The 25,817-nt window shown below is 47.4% G+C and overlaps 1 pseudogene; it reads left to right on the top strand.

Moving 5' to 3' along the window:
* Window positions 1–292: 292 nt before the first annotated feature.
* Window positions 293–25,817, top strand: LOC147987453 (mavicyanin-like; annotated as a pseudogene).

The raw sequence follows: 25,817 nt of genomic DNA, 5'->3' as shown, positions 1-25,817 counted from the left end.
TCTGAATGTTGGTAATTTTTTTCTATAAACTTGGTCAAAGTTTACGAGGTTTGACTTCAAACAAATTTTATATGCAAATTAAAAAGGACAGGAGGGAGTACTCTATATTCTACGCTTTCACCTATCGCCCGCGTTTCTTCAACCCACGTGGCCATGAGTTTGTATATATAGGACCCGACACAGACACCTAAAGAAGCAACATAATCTCACCTCAAGGTTCAGTATAGTAGCAATCCGACTAGTATCTCCTCTACTAGCTCTCACTGCCTTGCTTCCAGCAGGTCCTACTGCCATGGCCGTCACCAGAAACATTCTCCTCTCTGTGGCCGCCATGGCCATCCTGAGCACCGCCTCGGCTGCAATCTACAATGTCGGCGAGCCCGGCGGAGCGTGGGACCTTGGCACCAACTACAGCATATGGGCGTCCTCCAGGAACTTCCAACCCGAGGACCAGATCGTCTTCAAGTACTCCCCTCAGGCGCACGATGTCCTCGCACTAGTAGAAAACAGGGCTTTGGTCCAGGCCAGGTCAGCCCATTAGTCCCAGTTCAGTCCAGAACCGGGACCAATGGGGGCATTGGTCCCGGTTCGTGAGCTCAGGGGGCTGGCCGGGCCACGTGGACCATTGGTCCCGGTTCATTTGGACCTTTTGGTCCCGGTTGGTGGGATGAACCGGGACCAGTGGGCCTCGCTCCTGGCCCACCACCATTGGTCCCGGTTGGTGGCTTGAACCGGGACCAAAGGCTCCCCTTTAGTCCCGGTTCATGCCACCAACCGAGACCAATGAAGTGCCTATATATACCCCCTCGCGTAAGAGCAGAGCACACTGCTCTGTTTTTTTCTGGCCGAGGGGGAGAGGGCTTGGTGGTGCTCTAGCTCACCTCCTATGCACACAAGGTGTTCGATGGAATGCCCGAGCCACACTACTTAAGCTTTCTCCTCTCCAAGCTTGACCTCCAGGCTTCATTTTCCACAATATTTGTCTAGGTTTAGCGGTCCGTCACGCCGCGTCCCCGTCTTCACCGCCGTCGATCACCCGCGCCGAGCTCATCGCCGGCACCACCATGGTGAGCCTCTTGTTCTTATCTTCTTTCTGCAAGGAAAAATATTCTTACTTGTATGTTTACATAGATACTTGTATTATTTTCTTACTTTTATTATTGCATCTTATATAGTGCGATGGTTTTGGTATCCGCCCCCATCGGCCCTCGTCCTGTCTATGATTCGGATGTCGTATATATATTATCTTTATAACTATTGGTTCATTTATTGTTTGTGAAAATTATGCCGACCAACGTGACATAGATTTTATTTATGTAGGATGTATGTGAATCAGAAATGCCAACCGACCCTATTGTCAAGAGGTTAAATTTAGTTGAAGAAGAAAACAATTTGTTGAAGGAAAAAATAAAAAAATTGAGGAGGAGAAGATGATATTGGAGTTACATGTTGCGGATGTCGTCGATAATCACAAGATCAAGATGGATGCAATGCGCTTGAAGATTAGAAAGATTAGAAAATATGCCATTCATACCGAGGCTTGGTATCATTATGCCGTTGGATCAATTGTTACCTTGGTTGCGATTATGATCGCATTTGTTTTCGCATTGAAATGTTTTACATAGTTTCAATGTATGGTTTAATTAATTAGATGCTCTGGAGAGCTATATGTTGTTAGATGAGAACTATGTATACACTTTGGTTTTAATGTGATGATGAACTTCTATTAATTTGGACACTTAATTATATATAATGTACGCAGATGAACCGGCAATGGATGTACGGTGACAGACACACCTGCGAGTACATTATGGGCGTGCATGAGTTTCTCGATGCGGCTGAGGCAAACAAGCAAAATGGTTTTATGTGTTGTTCATGCACTGAATGTGGGAATACGAGGTCTTACTTTAACCGGAAAATCCTTCACTCCCACCTGCTTTACAAGGGTTTCATGCCACACTATAATGTTTGGACGAGACATGGAGAAATAGGGGTTATGATGGAAGACGGCGAAGGAGAAGAGTACGATGACAACTATGTGCCCCCTGAATACGGTGATGCTGCAACGGGGGGAGCTGGTGAAGATCAAGAGGAACCAGACGATGTGCCCAATGATGCTGCAACGGGTGAAGCTGCTGAAGATCAAGAGGAACCAGACGATGTGCCCGATGATGATGATCTCCGCCGGGTCATTGTCGATGCACTACTAAGGAAAACCTTATACACAGAATCTTAGCAGCAGTGCGGCATAAAAACAGGCGCTGCTGCTAAGTAGTAGCAGCGCGGCTACGGAAAGCTCGCTACTGGTGCAAACTTAGCAGTAGTGCGTGACGCTTAAACCGCGCCGCTACAAAAATCCACCGACAGTACACAACGACATAAGTTTACCAGTAGCGCGGCGCCAGGGAGCGCGCTGCTACTAATGCCATAGTAGCAGCGCGCTTTTTTGTCACCTCGCTGCTGCTAATTTTGAAATTGTGCACAGGGTTGGCCCGTTTAGCAGTAGCGCGTGACAGGAAAGCGCGCTGTTGCTACGCTCTTAGCAGCAGCGCGCTTTCTCTCCCACGCTACTGCTAAGACGCAGCACCCACCACCTTTTCCACCTCCCCTCCCCATCTCCTCTCCTCCCTTTCCCCTACCTCCCACATCCTCCCTCTCTCACTCTTCTTCTTCCTCAATACTTCTCCCCCCAGTACTCTCCCTCTTCTACCTACCTTTCTCTCTCTTCATTACTCCTAGCTATAACTACACCACCTCCATTAATTCATCTCCTTTCTCTTTTTCCTCCCCCCTCCACTAGTTGAAGTTGTCTCCTCCCAAATTAGCTAGCTAGGTAGATGTAGAATTTAGTTAAGTGACCTATTTGCCCCCTAACTAGATCTTTCTTTGTCAAGAAGAGCTTTGTGCACTTTTGACCTCCCTACATCATCATCTCCACCGTGTGCTCGATCTCGAGATAGAGGTGTGATTAATATTTCATGCTTTTGCAATGTTCCTATTTTGTATACACACTTAATTGTTGGGGAACGTTGCAGAAAACAAAAAAAATTCCTACGGTTTCACCAAGATCCATCTATGAGTTCATCTAGCAACGAGTGGTTGGGTGCATCTACGTACCTTGTAGATCGCAAGAGGAAGCGTTCAAAGAACGGGGATGAGGGAGTCATACTCGACGTGATCCAAATCACTGGAGATCCTAGCGCCGAACGGACGGCACCTCCGTGTTCAACACACGTACGGTCAGCGTAACGTCTCCTCCTTCTTGATCCAGCAAGGGGGAAGGAGAGGTTGAGGAAGATGGCTCCAGCCGCAGCACGACGGCGTGGTGGTGATGGAGCTGCAGTACTCCGGCAGGGCTTCGCCAAGCTCTATGGAGAAGGAGGAGGTGTTGGAGAGGGAGAGGGAGGCACCAATGGCGTAGGTGAGAGGCCCTCCCTCCCTCCCACTATATATAGGGAGCCTAGGGGGGGCGCCGGCCCTAGGAGATGCAATCTCCTAGGGGGGCGGCGGCCAAGGGGTGGGGGGCTTGCCCCCCAAGCAAGGGGGCGCCCCTCCTTTAGGGTTTCCCCACCCTAGGCGCATGGGCCCTAGGGGAAGTGGCACCCCAGCCCACTTTGGGCTGGATCCCTTCCCACTTCAGCCCATGGGGCCCTCCGGGATAGGTGGCCCCACCCATGTGGACCCCCGGGACCCTTCCGGTGGCCCCGGTACAATAACGGTGACACCGAAACTTGTCCCGATGGCCGAAATAGCACTTCCCATATATAATTCTTTACCTCCGGACCATTCCGGAACTCCTCGTGACGTCCAGGATCTCATCCGGGACTCCGAACAATATTCGGGTTACTGCATATACATATCCCTACAACCCTAGCGTCACCGAACCTTAAGTGTGTAGACCCTACGGGTTCGGGAGACATGTAGACATGACCGAGATCGCTCTCCGGTCAATAACCAACAACGGGATCTGGATACCCATATTGGCTCCCACATGCTCCTCGATGATCTCATCGGATGAACCACGATGTCGAGGATTCAAGCAACCCCGTATACAATTCCCTTCGTCAATCAGTATGTTACTTGCCTGAGATTCGATCATCGGTATCCCAATACCTCGTTCAATCTCGTTACCGGCAAGTCACTTTACTCGTACCGTAATGCATGATCCCGTGACCAGACACTTGGTCACTTTGAGCTCATAATGATGATGCATTACCGAGTGGGCCCAGTGATACCTCTCCGTCATACGGAGTGACAAATCCCAGTCTTGATCCGTGTTAACCCAACAGACACTTTCGGAGATACCCGTAGTATACCTTTATAGTCACCCAGTTACGTTGTGACGTTTGGTATACCCAAAGCACTCCTACGGTATCCGGGAGTTACACGATCTCATGGTCTAAGGAAAAGATACTTGACATTGGAAAACTCTAGCAAACGAACTATACGATCTTGTGCTATGTTTAGGATTGGGTCTTGTCCATCACATCATTCTCCTAATGATGTGATCTCGTTATCAATGACATCCAATGTCCATAGTCAGGAAACCATGACTATCTGTTGATCAACGAGCTAGTCAACTAGAGGCTTACTAGGGACATGTTGGTGTCTATTTATTCACACATGTATTACGATTTCCGGATAACACAATTATAGCATGAATAAAAGACAATTATCATGAACAAGGAAATATAATAATAATGCTTTTATTATTGCCTCTAGGGAATATTTCCAACAGTCTCCCACTTGCACTAGAGTCAATAATCTAGTTACATTGTGATGAATCAAACACCCATGGAATTCTGGTGTTGATCATGTTTTGCTCTAGGGAGAGGTTTAGTCAACGGATCTGCTACATTCAGGTCCGTATGTACTTTACAAATATCTATGTCTCCATCTTGAACATTTTCACGAATGGAGTTGAAGCGACGCTTGATGTTCCTTGTCTTCTTGTGGAACCTGGGCTCCTTGGCAAGTGCAATAGCTCCAGTGTTGTCACAGAAGAGCTTGATTGGCCCCGACGCATTGGGTATGACTCCTAGGTCGGTGATGAACTCCTTCACCCAAATTGCTTCATGCGCTGCCTCCGAGGCTGCCATGTACTCTGCTTCACATGTAGATCCCGCCACGACGCTCTGCTTGCAACTGCAACAGCTTACTGCCCCACCATTCAAAATATACACGTATCCGGTTTGTGACTTAGAGTCATCCAGATCTATGTCGAAGCTAGTGTCGACGTAACCCTTTATGACGAGCTCTTCGTCACCTCCATAAACGAGAAACATTTCCTTAGTCCTTTTCAGGTACTTCAGGATATTCTTGACCGTTGTCCAGTGTTCCTTGCCGGGATTACTTTGGTACCTTCCTACCAAACTTACGGCAAGGTTTACATCAGGTCTGGTACACAGCATGGCATACATAATAGAACCTATGGCTGAGGCATAGGGGATGACACTCATCTCTTCTATATCTTCTGTCGTGGTCGGACATTGAGCTGAGCTCAATTTCACACCTTGCATCACAGGCAAGAACCCCTTCTTAGACTGATCCATATTGAACTTCTTCAATATCTTATCAAGGTATGTGCTTTGTGAAAGACCTATGAGGCGTCTTGATCTATCTCTATAGATCTTGATGCCTAATATATATGCAGCTTCTCCAAGGTCCTTCATTGAAAAACTCTTATTCAAGTAGGCCTTAATGCTGTCCAAGAGTTCTATATCATTTCCCATCAAAAGTATGTCATCTATATATAATATGAGAAATGCTACAGAGCTCCCACTCACTTTCTTGTAAACGTAGGCTTCTCCATAAGTCTGTGTAAACCCAAACGCTTTGATCATCTCATCAAAGCGAATGTTCCAACTCCGAGATGCTTGCACCAGCCCATAAATCGAGCGTTGGAGCTTGCACACCTTGTCAGCATTCTTAGGATCGACAAAACCTTCCGGCTGCATCATATACAATTCTTCCTTAAGGAAACCATTAAGGAATGCCGTTTTGACGTCCATTTGCCATATCTCATAATCATAGAATGCGGCAATTGCTAACATGATTCGGACGGACTTTAGCTTTGCTACCGGTGAGAAAGTCTCATCGTAGTCAACCCCTTGAACTTGTCGATAACCCTTAGCGACAAGCCGAGCTTTATAGATGGTCACATTACCATCCGCGTCTGTCTTCTTCTTAAAGATCCATTTATTTTCTATGGCTCGCCGCTCAACGGGCAAGTCAGTCAAAGTCCATACTTCGTTTTCATACATGGATCCTATCTCGGATTTCATGGCTTCTAGCCATTTGTCGGAATCCGGGCCCGCCATCGCTTCTTCATAGTTCGAAGGTTCACCGTTGTCTAACAACATGATTCCCAAGACAGGGTTGCCGTACCACCCTGGTGCGGAACGTGTCCTTGTGGACCTACGAAGTTCAGTAGCAACTCGATCTGAAGTTTCATGATCATCATCATTAATTTCCTCTCTAGTCGGTGCAGGCACCTCAGGAACATTTGCTTGAGTTGCGCCATTTTCCGGTTCAAGAGGTAATACTTCATCAAGTTCTACTTTCCTCCCACTTACTTCTTTCGAGAGAAACTCCTTCTCTAGAAAGGATCCATTCTTGGCAACAAAGATCTTGCCTTCGGATCTGAGGTAGAAGGTATACCCAATAGTTTCTTTAGGGTATCCTATGAAGACGCATTTTTCCGACTTGGGTTCGAGATTTTCAGGTTGAAGTTTCTTGACATAAGCATCGCATCCCCAAACTTTTAGAAACGACAGCTTAGGTTTCTTCCCAAACCATAATTCATACGGTGTCGTCTCAACGGATTTCGACGGAGCCCTATTTAAAGTGAATGCGGCAGTCTCTAAAGTATAGCCCGAAAAAGATAGCGGTAAATCGGTAAGAGACATCATAGATCGCACCATATCTAATAGAATGCGATTACGATGTTCGGACACACCATTACGCTGAGGTGTTCCAGGCGGCGTGAGTTGTGAAACTATTCCACATTTTCTTAAGTGTGTGCCAAATTCGTGACTCAAGTATTCTCCTCCACGATCTGATCGTAGGAACTTGATTTTCCTGTCACGTTGATTTTCAACCTCACTCTGAAATTCCTTGAACTTTTCAAAGGTCTCAGACTTGTGTTTCATCAAATAGATATACCCATATCTACTCAAGTCATCAGTGAGGGTGAGAACATAACGATACCCACCGCGAGCCTCAACACTCATTGGACCGCACACATCAGTATGTATGATTTCCAATAAGTTGGTTGCTCGCTCCATTGTTCCTGAGAACGGAGTCTTGGTCATTTTACCCATGAGGCATGGTTCGCACGTGTCAAATGATTCGTAATCAAGAGACTCTAAAAGTCTATCTGCATGGAGCTTCTTCATGCGTTTGACACCTATGTGACCAAGGCGGCAGTGGCACAAGTATGTGGGACTATCATTATCAATCTTACATCTTTTGGTATTCACACTATGAATATGTGTAGCATTACGCTCGAGATTCATTAAGAATAAACCATTCACCATCGAAGCATGACCATAAAACATATCTCTCATATAAATAGAACAACCATTATTCTCGGATTTAAATGAGTAGCCATCTCGTATTAAATGAGATCCTAATACAATGTTCATGCTCAAACTTGGCACTAAATAAAAATTATTGAGGTTCAAAACTAATCCCGCAGGTAAATGTAGAGGTAGCGTGCCGACGGCGATCACATCGACCTTGGAACCATTCCCGACGCGCATCGTCACCTCGTCCTTCGCCAGTCTCCGCTTATTCCGCAGCTCCTGCTTTGAGTTACAAATGTGAGCAACTGCACCGGTATCAAATACCCAGGAGCTACTACGAGTACTGGTAAGGTACACATCAATTACATGTATATCACATATACCTTTCATTTTGCCGGCCTTCTTGTCCGCTAAGTATTTGGGGCAGTTCCGCTTCCAGTGACCACTTTCCTTGCAATAAAAGCACTCAGTCTCGGGCTTGGGTCCATTCTTTGGCTTCTTACCGGCAGCTTGCTTGCCGGGCGCGGCAACTCCCTTGCCGTCCTTCTTGAAGGTTTTGTTACCCTTGCCTTTCTTGAATATAGTGGTTTTATTCACAATCAACACTTGATGTTCCTTTTTGACTTCTACCTCTGCTGATTTCAGCATTGCAAATACTTCAGGAATGGTCTTTTCCATCCCCTGCATATTGAAGTTCATCACAAAGCTCTTGTAGCTCGGTGGAAGCGACTGAAGGATTCTGTCAATGACCGTGTCATCCGAGAGATTAACTCCCAGCTGAGTCAAGCGGTTATGCTACCCAGACATAGTGAGTATGTGCTCACTGACAGAACTATTTTCCTCCATCTTACAGCTGAAGAACTTGTCAGAGACTTGATATCTCTCGACCTGGGCATGAGCTTGGAAAACCATTTTCAGCTCTTCGAACATCTCATATGCTCCGTGTCTCTCAAAACGTTTTTGGAGCCCCGGCTCTAAGCTGTAAAGCATGCCGCACTGAACGAGGGAGTAGTCATCGGTACGTGCCTGCCAAGCGTTCATAACGTCTTGTTCTGCAGGGAGAACAGGTGCGTCACCTAGCAGTGCTTGTAGGACATAATCTTTCTTGGTAGCTATGAGGATGATCCTCAGGTTCCGGACCCAGTCCGTGTAGTTGCTGCCATCGTCTTTCAGCTTGGTTTTCTCTAGGAACGCGTTGAAGTTGAGGACTACGTTGGCCATTTGATCTACAAGACATATTGTAAATATTTTGGACTAAGTTCATGATAATTAAGTTCATCTAATCAAATTATTTAATGAACTCCCACTTAGATAGACATCCCTCCAGTCATCTACGTATAACATGATCCGAGTTAACTAGGCCGTGTCCGATCATCACGTGAGACGGACTAGTCAACATCGGTGAACATCTTCATGTTGATCGTATCTTCTATACGACTCATGCTCGACCTTTCGGTCTTCTATGTTCCGAGGCCATGTCTGTACATGCTAGGCTCGTCAAGTCAACCTAAGTGTTTGCATGTGTAAATCTGTCTTACACCCGTTGTATGTGAACGTTAGAATCTATCACACCCGATCATCACGTGGTGCTTCGAAACAACAAACTGTCGCAACGGTGCACAGTTAGGGGGAACACTTTCTTAAAATTATTATGAGGGATCATCTTATTTACTACCGTCGTTCTAAGTAAACAAGATGGAAAAACATGATAAACATCACATGCAATCAAATAATAAAAGTGACATGATATGGCCAATATCACATAGCTCCTTTGATCTCCATCTTGGGGCTCCATGATCATCTTGTCACCGGCATGACACCATGATCTCCATCATCGTGTCTCCATGAAGTTGCTCGCCAACTATTACTTCTACTACTATGGCTAACGCGTTTAGCAATAAAGTAAAGTAATTTACATGGCGTTTCTCAATGACACGCAGGTCATACAAAAAATAAAGACAACTCCTATGGCTCCTGCCGGTTGTCATACTCATCGACATGCAGGTCGTGATTCCTATTACAATAGCATGAACATCTCATACATCACATATATATCATTCATCATTCATCACAACTTTGGCCAAATCACATCACAAAACACTTGCTGCAAAAACAAGTTAGACGTCCTCTAATTGTTGTTGCAAGTTTTACGTGGCTGCAATAGGGTTCTAGCAAGAACGTTTTCTTACCTACGTGAAAGCCACAACATGATTTGTCAACTTCTATTTACCCTTCATAAGGACCCTTTTCATCGAATCCGCTCCAACTAAAGTGGGAGAGACAGACACCCGCCAGCCACCTTATGCAACTAGTGCATGTTAGTCAGTGGAACCGGTCTCACGTAAGCGTACGTGTAAGGTTGGTCCGGGCCGCTTCATCCCACAATACCGTTGAAGCAGGATAAGACTAGTAGCGGCAAGAAAGTTGACAACATCAACGCCCACAACAAATTGTGTTCTACTCGTGCATAGAGAACTACGCATAGACCTAGCTCATGATGCCACTGTTGGGGAACGTTGCAGAAAACAAAAAAATTTCCTACGGTTTCACCAAGATCCATCTATGAGTTCATATAGCAACGAGTGGTTGGATGCATCTACGTACCTTGTAGATCGCGAGCGGAAGCGTTCAAAGAACGGGGATGAGGGAGTCGTACTCGACGTGATCCAAATCACCGGAGATCCTAGCGCCGAACGGACGGCACCTACGTGTTCAACACACGTACGGTCAGCATAACGTCTCCTCCTTCTTGATCCAGCAAGGGGGAAGGAGAGGTTGAGGAAGATGGCTCCAGCAGCAGCACGACGGCGTGGTGGTGATGGAGCTGCAGTACTCCGGCAGGGCTTTGCCAAGCTCTATGGAGAAGGAGGAGGTGTTGGAGAGGGAGAGGGAGGCACCAATGGCGTAGGTGAGAGGCCCTCCCTCCCCCCCCCCCACTATATATAGGGAGCCTAGGGGCGCCGGCCCTAGGAGATGCAATCTCCTAGGGGGCGGCGGCCAAGGGGTGGGGGGCTTGCCCCCCAAGCAAGGGGGCGCCCCCCCCCCTTTAGGGTTTCCCACCCTAGGCGCATGGGCCCTAGGGGAAGTGGCGCCCCAGCCCACTTTGGGCTGGATCCCTTCCCACTTCAGCCCATGGGGCCCTCCGGGATAGGTGGCCCCACCCGGTGGACCCCCGGGACCCTTCCGGTGGTCCCGGTACAATAACGGTGACACCGAAACTTGTCCCGATGGCCGAAATAGCACTTCCCATATATAATTCTTTATCTCCGGACCATTCCGGAACTCCCCGTGACGTCCAGGATCTCATCCGGGACTCCGAACAATATTCGGGTTACTGCATATACACATCCCTACAACCCTAGCGTCACCGAACCTTAAGTGTGTAGACCCTACGGGTTCGGGAGACATATAGACATGACCGAGATCGCTCTCCGGTCAATAACCAACAGCGGGATCTGGATACCCATATTGGCTCCCACATGCTCCTCGATGATCTCATCGAATGAACCACGATGTCGAGGATTCAAGCAACCCCGTATACAATTCCCTTCGTCAATCGGTATGTTACTTGCCCGAGATTCGATCGTCGGTATCCCAATAACTCGTTCAATCTCATTACCGGCAAGTCACTTTACTCGTACCGTAATGCATGATCCCGTGACCAGACACTTGGTCACTTTGAGCTCATAATGATGATGCATTACCGAGTGGGCCCAGTGATACCTCTCCATCATACGGAGTGACAAATCCCAGTCTTGATCCGTGTTAACCCAACAGACACTTTTGGAGATACCCGTAGTATACCTTTATAGTCACCCAGTTACGTTGTGACGTTTGGTATACCCAAAGCACTCCTACGGTATTCGGGAGTTACACGATCTCATGGTCTAAGGAAAAGATACTTGACATTGGAAAACTCTAGCAAATGAACTATACGATCTTGTGCTATGTTTAGGATTGGGTCTTGTCCATCACATTATGCTCCTAATGATGTGATCTCGTTATCAACGACATCCAATGTCCATAGTCAGGAAACCATGACTATCTGTTGATCAACGAGCTAGTCAACTAGAGGCTTACTAGGAACATGTTGGTGTCTATTTATTCACACATGTACTACGATTTCCGGATAACACAATTATAGCATGAATAAAAGACAATTATCATGAACAAGGAAATATAATAATAATGCTTTTATTATTGCCTCTAGGGCATATTTCCGACATTAATTAGCCATTATTATGCATGGGTCCAATGATGTAATATATATATGTTCCTATTTTGTATACACACTTAGCCATTATTATGCAAGGGTCCAATGATGTAATATATATGTTCCTATTATGCTGAGGAAAAGAAAAAAGGGAAACTGATTATAGCAGTAGCGCTTTAGTGAAAAAGAGCTATAGCTAGTCTAGGTAGCAGTAGCGGTTTCTGCAGAAAATCGCTATAGCTGCTCATAATAGTAGTAGCGCGTTTCGTGTAAACGCGCTACCGCTACGTCCACTTAACCCAAAATTCTCACTCTCCCTGCTTCATCCCGTCTCTTTTCCCCCAAATCCCCACTCTCTCTTCCCCGGCCCCGTCGCACCGCCGCGCCCGCCCCCGACCTCGGCGCGCTCGCCCTCGACCCCGCCGCGCCCGACCCCGGCGTGCTTGCCCCCGACCCCGCCGCCCCTGACCTAGGCGTGCTCGCCCCCGACCCGTCAGCCCTCGCCTCGCTCCTCTGCTTCCTCCCCTCCCAACCTCGGTCGTCGTCGGGCCTGCCTCCTCGCCCTGCACCCTCTGGAAACCACCCCCCCCCTCTCTCTCTCTGCTAGCTAGGGTTAATTTACTTAGGTTTTAGTTATGTTAATTAGGTTATCTATTTAGTTATGAATTTAGATAGGTTTCAAAATTTGCTGAATTTATATGCAAATTTGAATTGGACATGTGATATGTGGATATGTCATGTTTTGGACATGTCATGTTTTGGTAAATGATCCGAGTTGCCTATGTTACGCCGGAATGTTGATTCATTTCCGTTCCGGTGAATTTCAGGCGCTCGATGTGTCCATTTTTTAGCAAAGGTCATGCCGAAATTTCCCGTGAATAAAGGCATGATTTGTGCTACATAGTTGGCATATTGAGTGCTGGCACATAGATTTCTTTTTTATCTCATTTCTCATTTATTCATACTTTTAGAAATAAATGAGGACACTTAATCATAGGAAACATGTCGAACAACGAAGAAACTGGGCCTTCTGACCAAGATGCAGACGAGATGGATTATGAGGGTGAACAAGACTACCTCAACTTTTTGACTGCTAAGCAAGGTTTGCAGGTCCGCCTCGATGATGGTACTGACGCCGACACCGACACCAACGGCGCCGGCACCGATGGCGGCGCCGAGACCGGTGGGGAAGGTACTGCCGGGGAAGATACCGGCGCCGATGCCGGTACCGAAAAGAGGCATAAGAAGTAGAGGATACGAAAACCTAACAAACTAGGGATTGGACGACTTGTGATCACAAAGATGGCACCTGGCAAGTTTGAGCCGTTAGAGCCGGAAGAACCTCGCAAGTGCTATGGGAACCAAGTAGGATGCATCCTACGGGAATGCGCGAGCATCAATGACGATGACTTAAGGAGTAAAGAACATTTGACGCAGTTGCTCCTAACGAAGTTGCACAAGAGAGTCAAGTTCCCCGATTGGGATGATAACATAGAACAACCGTGGGATGATCCGAAGATGAAAAAGATTAACAATCACGCCATGGGCATGTTCAGCAATGATTTGGCCTCCTGGAAATCGAGGGTGAAACGAGCTATTGAGGCTGAGGAACCCCTGTCCAAGATTCTGGAGGAAAATCCGACACTTACGGAAGAGGAGTTCGAAGAGTTCAAGGACACTTGCGCTACCGAGGACGCCAAGGCTAAGGCTGCGAAATTCAAGAGCCTTCAGCAAAGGAACACGGGGAAGCATCGCCTCGGAAGCCGTGGCTACCTCGGTAAACGGCCCAGATGGGATAAGGAGGACGCGGAACGTGAAGCCGCGGGTCTCCCAGACCCCTTCGCGAAGTTCACCAACCCCTTGGAGCATGACTTCATCAGGGCCCGCTACAAGTGGGACAAGGAGAAAAAGGTTTTTTACATGGACAAGATCACGAGGAAATTGATTAGACTACTGGAGAAGCAACACCAGCTTGCAGCCGAAAACCCTACTTCTCCGATGAGGCCCAAGTGGGACACCCCTCTCAACCGGGCCTTGAACGAACTTAAGGGACTCCCTTTGGGCCAGTGGCCGCAATATGGTCGTGTACACGGCGCTGGAGATGGAGCCACGTGGAAGGTGTTTTACAACGAGGGCCCGGAGGCCAAGAAGCAAAAAAGAAGTTTAGTCAGGCGGACATCGACGCGAAGGTGAAGCTTGCGGTCGAGAAAAAAGCAGCTGAGGACGCGAAAAAAGCAGCCGAGGACAAATATGAGTTGTTACAGCAGGCAGTCAATGCAGTTGTAACTGCCTGCAGAAATGATTTCGCTACTAACTTGGTTCGAGTTATCATCAACTGGACGAAGGAAAATCCAGACAAGACGGTACATGATTTCCCGTTGCCCAGTTTCAACGGGAGCAACTCCATGAACAACAACATCATCGCACCATCACTTGCCCAGGCAACCGGGCCTCCTCTCGCAGCCGCTCCCGCTCATAGCAGCCCGTCCTCAGTCTCTGGCGCGCTCGGTGGGCCTTCATCTTTGGCTGAGCTCGACGCCATCACGGTAATTACATGTCGCACCACCATATATATATAATATTCCATTTTTGTTGCCTTTCGGATGTTTTACGCCACAGACATATGTGTTTGCAGGCAAAAGAAACCCCGTGCACCATACTCTACTTGATCAAAGGCCAGAAGGTGGACGTGGGAAAGGGGATGATAATGGACCCCTTGCAACCCACGTTCCACAACCAGCCAATCCCTGCTGGGCACTTCAGGGTTAGCTTGTCCAGTGTGAAATCGGGGCACGAGGATTTGCCTCCTCCAGTACAGCATGTGGGAGCGGACGATGAGACCCCGCCGCGGATTGGAAGCTGCAAGGGTTGGGTGCTGCTATGGCCGAAGAATCTTATTCGTCTGGAGCCGGCCGAGAGCACACCAATAACCACACATCAACAAGCATGTGCGGAGACCACCACCCCACCTACGCAATTACCAGCTCATGTAGTGCCGGGTGAGAGCGGCGGACGACATGATGAAGGGGGTGCAATAGTGCTGGCTAATGCAATTTGTCCTGTAGAACAGAGAATGGATGATGAGACAGAGGTCGACCCTATGGATTTCCTCAATACAAACGCGTATGACTGTGACATAGAATTGATGAGTCAACCATATGACGAATCAGGCTATCAGCTTGCTAATGAGGATATGGATGATATGCCCGGGCAGGAAGGTCGTAGCAGGGATTGCAAAAAGTCTCTCTTCATGAAATCCTCACAGGACACGCCTGAAGATGCCGCATCAACACAGGCTCAACTATCCCAGCGCGAGGGTCGTACAGTACTTAGCCCGGGAACACTGGGGCAGGGGTTAAGGAAGGGTCTAGAAGGTGTGCCCAAGAAAAAGGAGAGAAAGAGATCGGGGAAGATAGCTGCCTCCTAACAAGCCAGAGCACATAGCAGCCAAACGATGCATTCTGAAGAGCGTGTACCCGTGAAAGGTGCGGCCATGTTCCATCTCACGGGCGAGCCGATGCTACCGACGAAACCGCTAGAGGCACTATCAGGGGATCTCAGGAGACTGCACAGCCATGTGCTGTCGACTGAGAAAAGCCTACTAGCCTCAAAGGATCCAGGATATCCGACATACGCGGCTCGTGTGCCTAAGGGGAAGTGCTACGTCGAGACACGGCCCGCGGAGGTGTTCTTCCTGCGGTTTGACCATATCTTTGAGATGTTTCTGACAAGGCGGCTCGATTTTACAATCGTCCGCCTTTTTGCGCTACATATGAGCTCTGTCATGAACAGTGAAGAAATCTCGCAAATCTGTGTGGCGGATCCGTACTACATGCACGAGTCTTTCTTGAGTCTCGGCGACTTTGAGCGTGAAACTGCTAGGGACTACCTCCAAAACTTCATGGTACAGAATAAGGACCGGGAAATTGTCCTCGTGCCTTATCATCCAAAGTAAGTCAGTTTCGAACAACCCTTTCATACATTTCAATCATTCCTTCTCTCTCTATGGGGAATAATTTGAGGTGTCTTTTCCCTGCAGCAACGGGCGCGCCGTCCTTATCGTTCTTTATCCGCAAGTCTCCCACGCCGTGTATTTTGACCCTTCCATAGACTACGAGAAAAAAGACTACACCCACATAATGAATATTCTAGATGATGCTCTCCAAGGCTTCAGCTTTAGAGGTGGCCACATGCAGATCAGGAAACAAAGGAACAAGAAGATGGGTTTCACGCATAAAACTAACTTCTCCTGCATCCAAGTCCCAAAACCAAGCAAGAAGGATGGATTGTACATCCTCCATCTCATGATTCAGTTCAACACGGATCACCAAAAGCTTCGCATGAGAAGCAGAAAATGATGATCATATCCACAAGTGGCTAGAATCTCATGGAGAAGCGGATTATAAACTTAGAGATGACTTCTTTCGCATCCAAAGCGACATTGCGATGATCATCATGAAAGAAGTCGTCGATGAGAAGGGGATGTTCCACCATGGCCCTATATCGCGAGCTAACATCCGAACTCGCATAGGCATGCAACGTCTAGACCTCACGTCGTTCAAGAAGCTAGGGTCCATCCTCCATGATATGGAAGGATGGAACTTCTAGTGATTTATGATGCCGATGATGATGATATGTGTCGGTTGAACTTGTATACTATTTGTAGTGATGCAACTTTGTGATGTCCACGATCCCTGCCGAACTTGCGTAACGCTACTTTGTTAGTTTGCGTACGATGACATGCGTACCTCTAGTTAATTAATTTGCGTACTGTATGTTGCATCTAGTTGCTAACCCTTTCTTTTTCGGTGTTCTCTAGTATGTTTTGTTGCATATATATGATTGTACATCCTCTTCATGAACATGCATCTCTAACAGGTACCTAGTTTCTTGATGGCGAGATGGAACTGCTATGTTGTGTACAAAGGGAAGGTTCCGGGGGTGTACAACGAGTGGCATGAGTGTCAGGCGCAAGTGAATGGGTTCTCGGACGCCAGCCATAAAGGCTTCAAAAGCAGACAACAAGGAGAAGCTAGTTACTTGAGGTTCACTATAGCGCGAGAGAGGACTCGTAACCACCATCTCATGTACTGCATAGTTCCACTCTCACTCATAGTGATAGCTCTTCTCGCGTATACCTTTGTTTAGATGGTTGACGTTGTAGTTGCAAGTATTCGAGACTTGCATGTATCGCTATTTTCGAGATGATGACAAGATACCACTTTGTGTTGGATGATCATTATGACGAGACTATTTGTATGTATATGCTATGATTACATTTGTGGTCTCGCAGGCATTTGTATGTGTATCATGATGACATTTGTATGTGCTAAAGATTCTTCTATAAAGCCTGTTCAAATACAAAACAAATATGCCGAAAAAAAACAAAAAAACAACTAAAATTAGCAGTAGCGAGTGGAGAAAAGTTAGCAGCAGCGCGGTTGTAGCAGTAGCGCGCACAGGGGAAGCGCGCTATAGCTATTAGCAGCAGCGAGGTTCCTTTAAGCGCGCTGCTGCAACACTTGTGTAGTAGTAGTGCGGGTGGACCAGCGCTACTGCTATACGTTAGCTGTAGCGCCGGCCCCCGCGCTACTAAAAGGCCGAAAACCCGCGCTGCTGCTAGGCTTTTCCCTAGTAGTGATGCAAGGACGCAATGTGAAAGTCAAAAGGAGAAGCTGAAGTTCGATCGCATGTTAGAGGATCACAAAAAAGGGTTGTACCCCAATTGCGAAGATGGCAACACAAAGCTCGGTACCGTACTGGAATTGCTGCAGTGGAAGGCAGAGAATGCTGTGGCTGACAAAGGATTTGAGAAGCTACTGAAAATATTGAAGAAGAAGCTTCCAAAGGATAACGAATTGCCGACAGTACATACGCAGCAAAGAAGGTTGTATGCCCTCTAGGATTGGAGGTGGAGAAGATACATGCATGCCCTAATGACTGCATCCTCTACCGCGGTGCATACAAGGATCTGAACGCATGCCCGGTATGCGGTGCATTGCGGTATAAGATCAGACGAGATGACCCTGGTGATGTTGACAGCGAGCCCCCCAGGAAGAGGGTTCCTGCGAAGGTGATGTGGTATGCTCCTATAATACCACGGTTGAAACATCTGTTCAGAAATGAAGAGCATGCCAAGTTGATGCGATGGCACAGTGAGAACCGAAAGAAAGATGGGAAGTTGAGAGCACCCGCTGACGGGTCGCAGTGGAGAAAAATCGAGAGAAAGTACTGGGATGAGTTTGCAAAGGACCCAAGGAATGTATGGTTTGCTTTAAGCGCGGATGGCATTAATCCTTTCGGGGAGTAGAGCAGCAATCACAGCACCTGGCCCGTGACTCTATGTATGTATAACCTTCCTCCTTGGATGTGCATGAAGCGGAAGTTCATTATGATGCCAGTTCTCATCCAAGGCCCTAAGCAACCCGGCAACGACATTGATGTGTACCTAAGGCCATTAGTTGAAGAACTTTTACAGCTGTGGAATGGAAACGATGTACGTACGTGGGATGAGCACAGACAGGAGGAATTTAACCTTAAGGCGTTGCTGTTCGTGACCATCAACGATTGGCCCGCTCTCGGTAACCTTTCAGGACAGACAAACAAAGGATACCACGCATGCACGCACTGTTTAGATGACACTGAAAGTATATACCTGGACAAATGCAGGAAGAATGTGTACCTAGGCCATCGTCGATTTCTTCCGACCAACCATCAATGTCGAAAAAAGGCAAGCATTTCAAAGGCGAGGCAGATCACCGGAAGAAGCCCGCCATGCGTACCGGTGATCACGTACTTGCTCTGGTCAATGATTTACACGTAATCTTTGGAAAGGGTCCCGGTGGACTAGCTGTTCCGAATGACGCTGAGGGACACGCACCCATGTGGAAGAAGAAGTCTATATTTTGGGACCTACCCTACTGGAAAGACCTAGAGGTCCGCTCTTCAATCGACGTGATGCACGTGACGAAGAACCTTTGCGTGAACCTGCTAGGCTTCTTGGGCGTGTATGGGAAGAAAAAATATACACCTGAGGCACGGGAGGACCTGCAACGTTTGCACGAAAAAGACGGCATGCCTCCGAAGCAGTATAAAGGTCCTGCCAGCTACGCTCTTACGAAAGAAGAGACAGAAATCTTCTTTGAATGCCTGCTCAGTATGAAGGTCACGACTGGCTTCTCGTCGAATATAAAGGGAATAATAAATATACCAGAGAAAAAGTTTCAGAACCTGAAGTCTCATGACTGCCACGTGATTATGATGCAACTGCTTCCGGTTGCATTGAGGGGGCTTCTACCGGAAAACGTCCGATTAGCCATTGTGAAGCTATGTGCATTCCTCAATGCAATCTCTCAGAAGGTGATCGATCCAGAAATTGTACCAAGGCTAAGGAGTGATGTGGCGCATTGTCTTGTCAGTTTCGAGCTGGTGTTTCCACCATCCTTCTTCAATATCATGACCCACGTCCTAGTTCATCTAGTCGACGAGATTGTCATCCTGGGGCCCGTATTTCTACACAATATGTTCCCCTTTGAGAGGTTCATGGGAGTCCTAAAGAAATATGTCCGTAACCGCGCTAGGCTAGAAGGAAGCATCTCCATGGGCAATCAAACAGAGGATGTTATCGGGTTTTGTGTTGACTTCATTCCTGGCCTTAAGAAGATAGGTCTCCCTAAATGGCGGTATGAGGGGAGACTGACTGGAAAAGGCACTCTTAGAAGAGACTCAATAATATGCAGGGACGGATATTCTTGGTCTCAAACACACTACACAGTTCTACAGAACTCTACCTTGGTGACCCCGTATGTCGATGAACACAAGAATAGTCTGCGCTCCAAACACCCGGAGCAGTGCGACGACTGGATTACATGTGAACACATCAGGACTTTCAGCAGTTGGTTGGAAACACGTCTCAGAGGTGACAACACTGTTTGTGATGAGTTGTACTTGTTGTCCAGGGGACCATCTTTGACTGTATTGACTTACAAAGGATACGAGATAAATGGGAATACATTTTACACGATCGCCCAAGATCAAAAGAGCACCAACCAAAACAGCGGTGTCCGCTTTGATGCAGCAACCGAGAGCGGAAAGGACACATATTATGGTTACATAGTGGATATACGGGAACTTGACTACGGACCTGATTTTAAGGTCCCTTTGTTTAAGTGCAAATGGGTCAATCTGTCAGGCGGCGGGGTACAGGTAGACCCACAATACGGAATGACAACAGTGGATCTGAAAAATCTTGGGTACACTAACGAACCGTTCGTCCTAGTCAATGATGTGGCACAGGTTATCTATGTGAAGGACATGTCTTCCAAACCGAGAAAAAGAAAAGATAAGGAAGCGAATACATCATACGATGAGCCAAAGCGCCACATAGTTCTTTCAGGAAAAAGGGACATCCTGGGAGTGGACGGCAAGACAGACATGTCTGAAGATTATGAAAAGTTTCATGAAATTCCTCCCTTCAATGTCAAGGCTGACCCAAGCATCCTGATAAACAACGAAGATCATCCATGGTTACGGCGCAATAAGCAAATGACACAAGCGAAGAAAAAGTGAAGACTTTCTCCCGCAACTGTTATGATGATACCATGCCAACTTTGTAACACACGAACATGCTACCATTGTCCGTTTTGTACATGCACATGCTATGTGGGTGAAATTATGATACCATGCCAACTTTCAACTTTTTCAGAGTTCATTTGAAATGCTTTAATGCCTTATGGTTCGGCCCTCATAATACCATTATTCAAATTTTAACTATTCAAATTTGAAAACTAATGGCACTAACAGAAAGTTTATAATTTTTTCTAAAAGTGATGACACTAAGGTCACTTGTGGGACGTGGATGTACTGTCCGACACCGACGGCCACATGTATCTCACACCGACGATACTTGCTATTTAGGGTTTCCTCTACCGCTCGGCGACCCTCGACGACCCTCGTTCCCGATAAAAAAAAGAGGAAGAAGAAGAAAAAAAGAGGAGAAGAAAGAATAGAGGAGTATCTATTCTTTCTTATCCTCTTTTTTTTTCTTCCTTTTATTTTTTTATCCTTGAAGCATTGTCGAGGCCACCCCAAACCCTAGAGAAGCAGCGTCGAGGCCACCCCAAACCCTAGAGAAGCAGCGTTGAGGCCACTAATTAATATTAGTTCTACGTTTGCCACTAATATATCCATCTGTCATGTTTGAATAATAATTGCCATGTTGTCAATATTTGTAGAAACTATGGACACCGCCCGAGACGAAGTACAAGAAGAGTTGTTGGGGGACATAATCGCACGAGGAAGTGATGCCGTCTGCTCGTTGTTTCTCAACGACACCGATGGTCTGGAAGCAGCTGGCTATGATTATGATGGCTCGGGTGACCTAATGCCGGTGCAAGAAGGAGACCGTGAGGACGGCTCCGGTGACCCAATGCCGATGCAAGAAGGAGACCGTGATGACGCCTCCGATGACCGAACCGAGTCCGGCCAGGTATATATATTAGTTAAGCTTCTGCTGACTAGCAAATTGATGCATTCATTGTTTTGGTATGTACACATATTAATTAAGTCTTTGTTCTTTTTTCTAGCCCTCCGAATCGAGCACAACTTCGGTAAAGAGACGAGGCCCGAAGAAAAAGTTGAGCTCGGATGAAAAGTTTGAGATCATAGCAATCGCGCCCGACGGCCAAACGATTGAACCTCTCCGGACAAAGAGTGCATTTGTTGCTCAGTGCGGGGTTTTGGTTAGGGACAAGATCTCGATCAGCATCCAGCAATGGTTAAAGCCGGCTACAGAAGACCCTAAGGTGTCTTATGTCAATGATATGCAGAAAAATGATCTTTGGACTGAGCTGAAGTCAAATTTCACCCTACTGCCAGAGGATGATCCAGAGAAGCCAGTTAAAGAGCAATTAATCAAGTCTCTTGCTCTTAAGAGGATGGCAGAACTATTCAGGAGGTGGAAGAAAGAACTGAATAAGTTTGTCGAAAATAAAGAGACACCAGAATTCAAGGGCAGATATGAGAAGATCAGAGATCACTGGCCTGCATTTGTGGCCCATAAGACATCGGAAAAGAGTAAGAAGATGTCGGCGACAAACAAGCAAAATGCTGCGAAGAATAAGCATCACCATCGCACGGGGTCAGGTGGCTACCTCGTAGCACGGCCTAAGTGGGCCAAGACTGAGAATGATCTGGTTGATAAAGGGATCGAACCAGAGACAATTAACTGGCAAGACCGTTGCCGGACTTGGTTCTTCGGGGCTGGTGGAACCTTGGACCCTGTAACAGGGAAGTGCATTTGGACAAACGATCAAATGGACATACCAGTCAGGAAGCTTTAGCAGTATATCGAAGCAGCACAGCAAGGGACGTTCTTTCCAGACAGAGAGAACGACGAGCTCACAATGGCCCTCGGGAATCCTGAGCACCCTGGACGGACACGAGGCACGCCAGGCTCCATTCCGTGGAAGGTTGGGTTTCCGGACGCAGGCGGTTACAAATCCCAGGAGAGGAGGAAAAAATTGCAGCAGACCCAAATGCAGGCGCTGCAAGCAGGGGTACAAGCAATAGAGGAACGAGAAGCAAATCGCAGCAAACGTACTGCCGAAGCTTCCCCCGAAGCTACCCCGCCATCTCAGCGGAGAAGCAGCGTGGCTTCCACCGAGCTGCTTCAGCCGGAGCATGCCTTGACGGCCCCTACCAACTATCCCGTGGATGCTATCACGGAGTCTCAAAATTACCGCCTTATGACGCAACGGATGAATTTGAAGGTCAAGGCGGCTGTTGGCTCTGTTTATCCTACTGAACCCGGCGCAACTTTTCACTGTCGGCCGATTCCAGAAGGATATGCTAGGGTGATGGTGGATGAAATAACGGAGGGATTTGAGGACCTCCAGGTTGACCACCCTACCGGTGAAGGGGAGACTAGGCTGGGGTCTGCTCTGAAGACTCCATGCCTATGGCGGAAGGAGCTCATCAACCTTTCGAACCAGACGCCTCCGCCTCCTCCTCCTCCTCCAGCAAGTCAGGACACTCCGCCTCCTCCACCGCCTCCTCCTCCGGCAAGCCAGGGCACGCCGCCTCCTCCACCGCCTCCTCCTCCGGCGAGTGACGATCAGGGCACTCGACAGGCTCCTTCTCCGGCGCGTGGCGGCACTCCGCCTCCTTCTCCGCCTGCGCCGACACGCCCGAGCAGCCAGCCTCCTCCTTTTCCGCCTCGTCAGCAAGGGCTGAAGAGACCTGCCGCCACTCCGGCTGCTCCGGCGCGTCGTAGTCCTTCTCCTCCGCCTCGTAAGCAAGTAAAGAAGACAACCGCTCCGTCTGATCTACCGGCGTCTAGCAGTATAGCCAGAGGCAGGAGGAAATACAGATTCGGTCCTTCTCTGAAGACTCCAGAGAAGTTACCATATGAGAGGACCCCGGGGAAGAACGCCGAGATCGCACGAGAAGAAGTGAGGAACTACTTTGAAGGGGTGAAAGCAAAGAAACATCCACCTCCGGAGGAGAAGGTAGATCTGGTGAATGTGAAGCGCACTCTGGTTGCCCTGACAAAACCACCCAAGTCTCCGCCGAAAGGAAACTATGAGCGCTTTATTGGAAAGGAATTTGCCGAAGCGGAGCGGTCGGGAAGTACTGTCAGTGATCAAAGGCTGAAAGAACGACGAGCTGGGAAACAAGTTTCCTAGCTCGGCGAACAAGCGAAGCAATCGTGCCCCCCGCTCAAGGTGCCTAGCGACAACGTCGCTAATGATCCGAGGATGGTGCCCGGTTATAGCAATCTTGGCGATTACCTGCCCGACGATGTACATTATGATTTCATGGAGGTGCAGATACAAAGATACGAGTACGGGAAGCCTCTTGTCAAAGATGAAAGATCTCTATCAACGATGATGCGAAGATTGCATGATTGGTACTTGAAAATCTGCAGAGACTCTGGGGGGAGAAGTACTTTGTATGTGAAAGTTAAAAAGGAGCATGACCTCATTGGAATTGAACTGTTGCCTGTTCCATTTGAGGAGTTCTTTCAGTTTTTCAATCAATTGCCCCTCGATAAAACAACGGTCACCTGCTACTGTCTGTAAGTAGTACTACTTCTGTCATTAAGTCTCTCTATATAGCTCAGCTCTTTCATTGCATGTATTTATAATCATCCTCACTATATTATGCAGATTGAAGATCGCCGAATTGAAGAAAAGACAAGTCGGTGATATTGGGTTCATTAACACATATCTCATAGATGCAACTCAGATTAAATTTCATGCCGCAGATACCGAGGCCAACTTGCTACGATCGTTGGTAATAAATGAAAACAAAGATATAATACTCTTTCCTTACAACTTTAAGTGAGTGTTACTGTCTTGTGCGTATTCGGTTTCCCTTATATATTAGTCAAGGTTATAGTAATGTAATTGATGAGTTATGCATGCGTGTGCAGTTACCACTATATTCTCCTAGAGATTAAGCTTGAGCAGGGACTAGTAACCGTCTTAGACTCAAGACGAAAAGATCCCCAGGACTATGCGGACATGACTCAAATGCTCGAGAAGTAAGTTAAATCGATCATTATCCACCATATCAGCAACTTTGTTCATTTCCTGATATATCAAGTAATTGTTTTCTTTATCTGGCAAGGTTTGGAAAAAAATCTCCAAAAAAACTCCAGGACTCCCGAAGAAGCTGCAATTTAGACACCCGAAAGTAAGTACTATAGTAGCATGTTCCGCGCATCTCCTATTGATTCAAGCGCTAGTTTCATCAATACCATTTGGCATTCTTGCTTATCAGTTTGATTGACCTCTATTTCTTGTAAAGTGGTTGTGGCAGGAATAAGGGAATGATTTCTGTGAATACTATGTTTGCGAGTCCATCCGCCACACGACCTGTGAGCGGGGCTACACTGACGAACAATATGAAGTACGTAAATAACAACATTCACAATTTTATTTTATTACCATCATTTGTGTTGAGTTTCATTCATTCATATATATATATATATATATATATATATATATATATATATATATATATATGTATTGACCCCCTTCTTCAAATTAGATGTTTCGGAAGCGGGATGAACTCCTAGCACCAGCTCACATGTGAGCAATTCAAGAGGAATTGGCAGCATTCTTTCTTGACCACGTGATCGCTGAAGACGGAGAATACTATCTGGACCATGAGTCCGTATGATTATATTTGTAAGAGATAATTATTGTATATATGTAGCCGGTAGTGTCGGATAGATATACGAGAACTTGTTGTTCGACCAATCTCTCGGAGAAGGAGAGGTGGTCGATATCACTTCTCTCTGTATGCATATATGTTCATGACGATCTTCTATTTCCTTCGTTTGCTTACTAGCTAGCTAGCGTGTCTAGTCCTCTCTATACGTATGTATAGTACGTAGCGTCGACCAAGCACGGACATAAGAGAGGACACTTCTCTCTATTAATTATAGCTAGCTAACACAATATATGAAACACCTAAATTAACCCCCCAAAACCCCCAACCCCCCCCCCCTTCAAAAAAAAACCCCAGCCACAGTAATGCTGACGCGTGGATGCCTATTGGTCCCGGTTGGTGCCACCAACCGGGACCAAAGGGTCTCCTGCCTGGGCTCCGCGCACAGGCCACGTGGAGGCCCGTCTGTCCCGGTTCTGGATTGAACCGGGACTAAAGGGACAGGGCATTAGTACCGACCCTTTAGTCCCGGTTCAGGAACCGGGACAAAAGGCCCTTACGAACCGGGACAACAGGCCCTTTTTCTACCAGTGTCGAGGTCAGCAAGGCCGACTACGACTCATGCAGCACTGCGACCCCCATTGCCACCCTCAACTTCGGGAATGATGTCATCGCCCTTAACGTCACCGGCACCCGCTACTTCATATGCGGCTTTCCTGGCCATTGTGCGGGTGGCATGAAGGTCAAGATCGATGCCATGCCAAGCTCCTCCTCTTTGTCGCCTGGCCCGGCCAGCGGCCCAAGTGCAGGCAACGCTCCCCCACCGACGCCTGTCTCCGCCGCCATCTCTGTGGAGGCTACGGGCTTTGGCCTTGCTTGCCATTGCTGGCCTCATGGCTTGA

Source organism: Triticum urartu, chromosome 2A (genome assembly GCF_056163025.1).
Source record: "Triticum urartu cultivar PI428250 chromosome 2A, HENAU_Tu73, whole genome shotgun sequence".
Lineage (NCBI taxonomy): Eukaryota > Viridiplantae > Streptophyta > Magnoliopsida > Poales > Poaceae > Triticum > Triticum urartu.
This window is presented reverse-complemented; position numbering and strand designations above follow the sequence as displayed.